Source organism: Trichechus manatus, unplaced genomic scaffold (assembly GCF_000243295.1).
Source record: "Trichechus manatus latirostris isolate Lorelei unplaced genomic scaffold, TriManLat1.0 scaffold00068, whole genome shotgun sequence".
In the NCBI taxonomy this organism is placed as follows: domain Eukaryota; kingdom Metazoa; phylum Chordata; class Mammalia; order Sirenia; family Trichechidae; genus Trichechus; species Trichechus manatus.
This window is the reverse complement of record NW_004444004.1, coordinates 7756473-7765719: the sequence shown is the minus strand read 5'-3', so window position 1 is coordinate 7765719 and position 9247 is coordinate 7756473. Positions and strand designations below refer to the sequence as shown.

Genomic DNA, 9247 nt, shown 5'->3' with positions numbered 1-9247 from the left:
AGACCACATCTTAGGCCACAGAGCAACCCTCAACAAAATCCAAAACATTGAGATAATACAAAGTATCTTCTCTGATCACAAGGCCATCAAGCTAGAAATTAACAGGAAGAGTAAGGAAAAACAATCAATTACATGGAAACTGAATAACACCCTGCTTACAAACCACTGGGTAATAGAAGAAATCAGAGATGGAATCAAAAATCTCCTAGAATCAAACGAGAATGAAAACGCATCATACCAAAACCTTTGGGACACAGCAAAGGCAGTCCTCAGAGGACAATTTATAGCAATAGATGCACACATCAAAAAGAAAGTTACAAAATCAAAACATTAACTACACAACTCAAAAAAATAGAAATAGAACAGCAAAAAAAAAAAAAAAAGCCCCACAGCCACCAGAAAAAGGAAATAATAAAGATCAGAGCACAAATAAATGAAATAGAGAATAGAAAAACAATGGAAAGAATCAACAAAACCAAAAGTTGATTCTTTGAAAGGATCAACAAATTGACAACCCCCTGGCCAGACTGACAAAAGAAAAACTGAAAAGGATGCAAATAACCCAAATAAGAAATGAAATAGAGGACATTACAACAGAACCAACTGAAATAAAAAGTAACATAACAGAGTATTATGAAAAACTATACTCCAACAAATTGGAAAACCTAGTGGAAATGGATAAATGTCTAGAAACACACTACCTACCCAAACTACCACAAAGTGTTGTTGAAAATCTGAACAGATCCATAATAAGAGAAGAGACTGAAAAGGTAAAAAATGGGTCGCAGTGGCTTTGTGTTGTGAGTGCGGGTCATGCCAGCTGCTGCAGGGACAGAGGCACAGCGAGGGCCCCGCAGCTGGAGGTGATGAGGAAATTGAGCTACAGAGGTAAAGTCATGGATACCAGACAGTACAGTAAGTGGTAAAAATGAGATTCAGACCTGGGAAGGCTGCCTCCAGGGTCCACACCCTCAGCCACTACACTATACTGCCCCATCAACAAGTTCTGAAAGATGAGTCGTGGATATTCAGAAAACAACAATTTCATGAACAATAACAACCAAATGGTGCTCGACATGCTCCTTTATCCATGAATCGGAATCCTTCAGACCATCAACTGGCAAATTGTGGCAAGGCTTGTGCTTGGATTAACACCCAAAGAGTGTGCAAAAAGATTTGACGAACTTCAGAGCAATGGAAGCTTACCTGCTGACAACCAGTACAATCCTCCGATGGCTGCTGGAGAGAGTCCTGTTGAAACTTTAGCCACATATATCAAATCCTCACTTCTTGACCCACACGGGGAATTTCAGGAATCTCCGGTTGGTCAGGATGCAGTTTCCAAAACAGACATAACATAGCTTCCACAAGGAATTGTTCTTCAGAATATGAAAATTGTACTACTCATAACGGTGAAGAGACAGAAGAATCTGAAGGGCCAAATATGGTGATCCATGTATGTGATAAAGCAAAAAACTTGTAAGAAGATTTTATTTGCCCACAAGATCTTTTGATATCAGAAATGAAGTACTTTGCTGAATATTTATCTATGGATGCCCAGCGCTGGGAAGAAGTGGACATTTCAGTTCTCTGTGACGTTCACATCTTCAACTGGTTGATAAAATATGTTAAAAGGAACACTAAGCAGAATAAAGGTTGTGAGATGCCCATTTTAGAGCCAGGAAATGTCATTTCTATTCTTATTTCTTCAGAGTTTTTGAAAATGGATTCATTGGTTGAACAGTGTATTCAGTATTGCCACAAAAATATGAATGCCATAGTAACTACCTCATGCAACATGAACTGTATTAATTCAAACCTTCTTACACGTGTAGTGGATCTGCTCATACACAATGAAACTGACGATTTAAAAGACAAGAAAGATAAGTTTAGAAAACTTTTTTTGTAAGAAGATTGAGAGACTGTTTGATCCTGAGTGCTTGAATCCAGATTCTCGGAGTAATGCATCCACCTTATACAGATGCTATTTGTGGACGAAACTTTTAACAAAGGAAACAGAAAGAAGAATTCCTTGCATTCCTAGAAAAATCAATGTGGATCGACATGGAAATATTATCTATATTCACCTAAGAGACAAGACTTGGGATGTTCACGAGTATTTGAGTAGTTTTTTTGAAGAATTAAAATTTTGGAGAGATGTATACTGGCATTTGTGGGGAACTGTCAACTGGCTGACTTGCTCAAGATGTTGTCAAGCTTTTCTCTGTACTGAATTCTCACACTGCCAGTATCACTCAGAAACAGTGGTTTACCCCACTGCAGCAAGCTCACAGAGCACTGTAGGCACTGGAATTTATCCCTGCTGCAACCAAATGTTCTTCTATTTGATCCCACTCAGCCGACAAAGGGTTGCAAAGTGAGGGACCACATGGCTGCTCTTTGTGATAGAGGTGAAGGTGAGGATTTGCTGTCCTGTCTGACCACTAGAATACTGGATGATCTGCTCAGTCACAGAGATGTCTTAGTTGTGCCTTTTTCTAAAGATACAGTTAGTGATTCTGAGGTTGGCCCTGTGAGGAAAAGGGTCTAGACTGTGATGTTTTACTGGAGACAAGTACACCATAGGGCCTCAGAAGTGGGGAGCTGAATGCTTTTTTGTCACTGAAAAACTGGACTCTGCAACTTCTTCTTCAGAAGAAGAATATACCACGGGATCTGACTTCACTGAAGATGAAGAAGAAATATCCAAGAAACAAAGGAAAAAGGAGAAGCCAAAGAAATTCTCTAAGCAACTGAAAAAGCAGATGTCTTCACCTTGTGCTCTGAAGAAAGAAAAGGCATTGGAGAAGTCAGCTTCTAGAGATGCATCTCCTTTCATTGTGACTATGCAGAAGAATAACTGGGATGCCACAAGATCCTTGCGATTCAACCAGGATGCACAAAGAGAGGATGATCAGCGGCGGATGTCTGAAATCACAGGGCACCTAATAAAAATGAGATTGGGTGATCTGGACTGAGTCAAGTCAAAGGAAGCAAAAGAAATTGCAGGGGTTATTTATTAGGCTCGAAGTGCAGATCAAGGCCTCAGTGCCAGTCAGTACACGGCAGAGCAGCACAGAGAAGAACATGAGGTCTAGAAGTCGTAGAACATCTTATAATGTCACTAAAAAGATAGACTCCTGGACATCTGAAATTGCTCGCTTCTGTAAGATCTTCAGAAGGATAACTTATAAATGTTTTAAGTTATTAATTATTCTCGCAAGCCACATAAATCATAATGCTAAGAGAAATATATAGTTAGGTCTTACGAAAATCTAATCGTAAATATAAAACTTTTTAAATCTAATTTCCTTTTAGTATGATGGTAGGTGACGTAGAAAACAATTATTTTTAAATTTGCATACTTAAGACTCCTAATATTTCTTATCTTTAATTTATTTATTTGAAAGAGAAGAAAGCTAAACTCTTAAGTAGCTAAGATTTTTTAAGACCTTAAGATGTCAGGAATGCAGCTGTAGTGTTATGGTGCATGTGCACTGGTTATAGGATGTCTCTTGGCTGGTAGATCTTGGGACAGCATCGAGAACTGCTGTTTGCTGAAATTTCCAATGAACGTTAAGAAATGACAGATCTCAAGACTGCATTACACATAGTCTGAAGATGAGGTATTTCATGCGTTGGGAGAAGGGCTCATTTTTTCAGCATTACTCTATGGAAAGCACAATGTTAACCCAACTTTTTTTTCTTTTGGTTTTTAGTGCATGTCTGTTGTCAGTTGAGCTGGAATTACTGATTATTACTTCTTTCCTCTGTTTCAGTTGTTTGAGTACAGTTCTCAGGGCTCTAAAGCCCAACCATATTTCTATAGCCGTTCAAGTAGCCCCCTAAAATAGTTATAATTACTAAGTACTTTGGAGATACTAGGAGAGATTCCCAAATACATTTGATGGGTAAAATTCACATATGCTCAAGAAAAATCACAATAAAATTGTGTTCTTTAGATCATGTTTTAATTTTTCTAACCAAGCAGAAAAAATGCACAGGGAAAATTTATTCCAAACCATAGCATATGATAAATTATGTGTTTGGAAATTACTTATGTGTAGGTCTCCGAAAAATTTTAAGATGCATTGTTTTTATTTTTAGTCTTCATTTGCCTTATAATTGAAATTCTCCAAATTATTTAACTTGAAGAACAGACTACGATAAAGTGTGACAGAACGGCAATTTCTATTGAAATGTTGAAGTGTTACACTCAGTTCAAACATACAGAAGTCACTATTTTAAGTGAGTGTTTTTAGTTAATGAAGCTAGATATTATTTGATGTTTTATGTATGGATTTGTCAATGTCTTTGAACTTCTGTTTGGAAATTTTGTTCTAGTTTATATGTTTTTCAATTATTTGATGCTTTTGAAATAGATTATAACATTTTTATTTTCAAAAAATGTTTTGTAGTACGTTGTGTGTAAGCCCTGTTAAATATCAAAGTCTTATTGTAGTTTACTATATTCTCCAATAAAAGATTTTGGATTTATATACGTAAACAGCGCTATGACGGTCGTAACTAAAGGACGAAAGTATGCACTTTTGGTTTTTTAACTGATGATAAAAAGACAAACTGCTTCTCCTCTGGGATAATTGAACCACTGAATTGATTTTTTACAAACTAGAGTTTATCAGAATTGGATTGTCTTCTGAATGTGCTCTTTATCTTGTTAATGTCTGTCATACCTAGCACAGGTACCACCAGCATTTTAAACAGTTAATAGTGTTCTGTTTGCCATATACTTTGAGGTTTTACCTTATGTTAATTCTGAATTCACATCTCTTTAATTGAAATAAATGTTAATGACAAAAAGGGTTAAAAAAAAAAAACCGTGGCCCAGATGGATTCACTGGAGAATTCTACGAAACCCTCAGAGAAGAGCTTATACCAGTACTACTCAAACTATTTCAGAACAGAGAAAAGGAAGTGACACTTCGGAATTCATTCTATGAAGCCAGCATAACCCTGATATCAAAACAAGACAAAGATGCCACAAAAAAAATTACAGACCAATATCTCTCATGAATATAGATGCAAAAATTCTCAACAAAATTCTAGCCAATAGATTCAGCATCATATCAAAAAAATAATACACCATGACCAAGTAGGATTCATACCAGGTATGCAAGGATGGTTCAACATTAGAAAATCAATCAATGTAATCCACCACATAAATAAAAGGAAAGAAAAGAATCACATGATCATCTCAATTGATGCAGAAAAGGCATTTGACAAAGTCCAACACCCATTCCTGAAAAAATTCTCAATAAAATAGGTATAGAAGGGAAATTTCTCAACATAATAAAGGGCATCTATGCAAAACCTAAGGCCAACACCATTCTTAATGGAGAGAGGCTGATAACATTCCCCTTGAGAACAGGAAAAAGACAAGGATGTCCTTTATCACCACTCCTATTGTGCTGGAAAGCTTAGCTAGAGCAATACGGAAAGAAAAAGAAATAACGGGCATCCAAATTGGTAATGGAGAAGTCAAACTGTCCCTATTTGAGGATGATATGATACTATACATAAACCAAAAATCCAAACTTGTTGCCATCGAGTCAATTCGAACTCACAGTGATCCTATAGTACAGAGTAGAATTGCCCTATAGGGTTTCCAAGGAGCGCCCGGTGATTTGAACTGCTGACCTTTGGGTTAGCAGCCATAGCTCTTACCCACTACCTCACTAGGGTTTCCAATACTATACATAAAAAACACAAAAGACTCCATGAGAAAACTACTGGAGCTAATAGAAAAATTCAGCAGAGTAGCAGGATACAAGATAAACATACAAAAATCAGCTGGATTCTTATACACCAATAAAGAGAACCATGGAAAGGAAATCAGGAAAACAATACCATTTATAATAGCCTCTAAAAAAATAAAATACTTATGAATAACTCTAACCAGGGATGTAAAAAACCTATACAAAGAAAACTACAAAACACTACTGCAAGAAACCCAAAGAGATCTACATAAATGGAAAAACATACCATGCTCATGGATAAGCAGACTCAACTTTGTGAAAATGACAATTCTATCCAAAGCAATTTACAAAGACAATGCAATCCCGATCCAAATAATAACACCATTCTTTAAAGGGATGGAAAAAATAATCATTAACTTTATATGGAAAGGGAAGAAGCCCCGGATAAGTAAAGCACTGTTGCAGAAGAAGAATAAAGTAGGAGGACTCACACTACCTGACCTCAGAACCTACTATACAGCTACGGTAGTCAGAACAGCCTGGTACTGGTACAACGACAGATACATTGACCACTGGAACAGAAACGAGAATCTAGTGGTAAATCCATCCACCTACGGTCACCTGATCTTCAACAAGGGCCCAAAGTCCATCAAAGGGGGAAAAGACAGTCTTTTTAACAAATTGTGCTGGCAAAACTGGATGTCCATCTGCAAATAAATGAAATAGGACCCACATCTCACACCATATACAAAAACTAGTTCAAAATGGATCAAAGACCTAAATATAAAGCCAAAAACTATGAAGTTCATAGAAGAAAAAATAGGATCAACTCTACAGGCCCTAATGCATGGCATTAACAGCATACAAACCATAACCAACAACACACAAACTCCAGAAGATAAGCTAGGTAACTGGAATCTTCTAAAAATTAAACACTTGTGCTTATCAAAAGACTTCACCCAAAGAGTAAAAAGAGGACCTACAGACTGGGAAAAAATTTTTGGACATTACAAATCAAAGGTGTAATCTCCAAAATCTACAAAAAAAATACAACACCTCTACAACAAAATGACAAATAATCCAATTAAAAATGGGCAAAGGAAATGAACAGACAGTTCACCAAAGAAGACACTCAAGCAGCCAACAGACACCTGAGGAAATGCTGGTGATCACTAGCAATTAGAGAAATGCAAATAAAACCCACGATAAGATACCATCTCACTCCGGCATTACTGGCACAAATTAAAAAAAAACTGGAAATAATAAATGTTAGAGAGGTTGTGGGGAGATCGAAACTCTTATGCAGTGCTGGTGGGAAAGCAAAATGATACAACTATTTTGGAAAACGATGTGACGCTTCCACAGAAATCTAGAAATAGAAATATCATCTGATCTAACAGTCCTACTCCTAGGAATATATCCTAGAGAAATAAGAGCTGTCACTCAAATAGACATATGCACACTCATGTTCATTGCAGCATTGTTCACAATAGCAAAAAGATGGAAACTACGTAGATGCCCATAAACAGACGAATGGATAAACAAACTATGTTACATACACAGAATGGAGTATTATGCAATGATAAAGAACAATGATGAATCTGTGAAGCATCTCATAACATGGATGAAACTGGAGGACTTTATACTTAGTTAAATAAGTCAATCATAAAAGGACAAACATTGTATGAGACCACTACTATAAAAACTTATGAAAAGTTTTACACACAAAAAGAAACAATCTTTGATGGCTACAAGGGATGGGAGGGTGGGAGGGGGAAATACTAAATAAACAACAGACAAGTTGTAACTTTGGTGAAGGGTTAGACAGTACACAGTACGAGGAAGCCAGCACAACTTGTACAAGGAAAGGTTATGGAAGCTCCACAGACACATCCAAACTCATTGAGGGACCGAATAGCTGGGCTGAGGGCTGTGGGGACCATGGTCTCGGGGAACATCTAGGCATAACACAGTTTATAAAGAAAATGTTCTACATTCTACCTTGATGAGTAGTGTCTGGGGTCTTAAAGCCTGTGAGCAGCCATCTAAGATATTCCACTGCTCTCACCCCTTCAAGAGCATGGGAGAATGAAGAAAACAAGATACAAGGGAAAGATTAGGCCAAAGGACTAATGGACCACAACTACCATGCCCTCCACAAGACTGAGTCCAGTACAACTAGATGGTGCCTGGCTACTACCACTGACTACTCTGACAGGGATCACAACAAAGTGTCCCGGACAGAGCTGGAGAAAAATATAGAACAAAATTCTAATTTACAAGAAAAGACCAGACTTACTGGCCTTACAGAGACTGGAGAAACACTGAAAGTATGGCCCCCAGACACCCTTTTAGCTCAGTAATGAAGTCACTCCCAAGCTTCACCCTTCAGCCAAAGATTAGGCAGCTCCATAAAACAAAAGGAGTCTAATGGGGCACAAAAGCCTAGGGATAAAGACTAGAAGCCAAGAGGGGACAAGAAAGCTGGTAATAGGGAACCCGAAGTCTAAAAGGGAGAGGGTTGACATGTTGTGGGGTTGTTAACCAATGTCATAAAACAGTGTGTGTACTAACTGCTTAAGGAAAAACTATTTGTTCTGTGAACTGTCATCTAAAGTAGAATAAATAAATTTAAAAAAGAAAAAAAAGACTCTAGTGATATGTCCTTGCTCTTGCAACTGGATAATCATTTGCTTTTTATTATTTATAAAATTATCAATACTTACTCTTGTGAACATAAACACATTTGAGAAGTTAGAGTAAGCCTAAATTCATCCCAGACATATAATTTTCTTTCAATCTTATATAATAATGTAGTAACAATTAACTCTCCATATGTAAATTATAATTTAAAGCTATTTACTTTGCATCCTGATAAATGCAAATGTGTCAGTGCAATCATATAAGGATTGTTTTAAAGGTGAAACCAGTGGTAAGTAGGCTGTAAAAAATTGAATTTCGATTGCATTTTGCTTTTTTGATTATATTCAATAGCTATCTGAAATAAGTACATTATAAACGGGGTTGCCAGTGTGTGGGCCTAAAATTTCCAAGTGATGCATCAAAAGTTTTGAGAGATGAAGGAATGGTTGAGATACGCCAGGGAGATATTACAATATGAATGAGGAGTCAGCCTAATATAGCTGAAATAGCCACAGGCTCAGTATGATGAAAGTGAAGTCCAGATTTTGTCACCAGATGCTTGACCTGACTTTATTCGTCTCTTAAATGAGGGACTTAGATAATTTCGTACATACTTTCACTGATTGGACCCCTGGTGGCGCGGTGGTTAAGGGGTTGGCTGTTAAACAAAAGGTTGACAGTTTGAATCCACCAGCCACTCCTTGGAAACCCTATGGGACAATTCTACTTTCTCCTATAGGGTTGCTATGAGTCAGAATCGACTCGACGGCAATGGGTTTGGTTTCCGTGATTATATTATAAAGTTTTATTGCTAGAAAATTTTGAGACTGCCCATATTTTCCAGTAGTGAAGCCTAGAAAGTCATGTACATAGTATCTTAAGGCTCC

General features: G+C 37.2%; 1 pseudogene; it reads left to right on the top strand.

Annotated features, from left to right (window-relative positions):
* The first annotated feature begins 1013 nt into the window (after positions 1 to 1013).
* On the top strand, positions 1014 to 3258 carry LOC101350144 (uncharacterized protein KIAA1841 pseudogene; annotated as a pseudogene).
* Positions 3259 to 9247: the final 5989 nt, after the last annotated feature.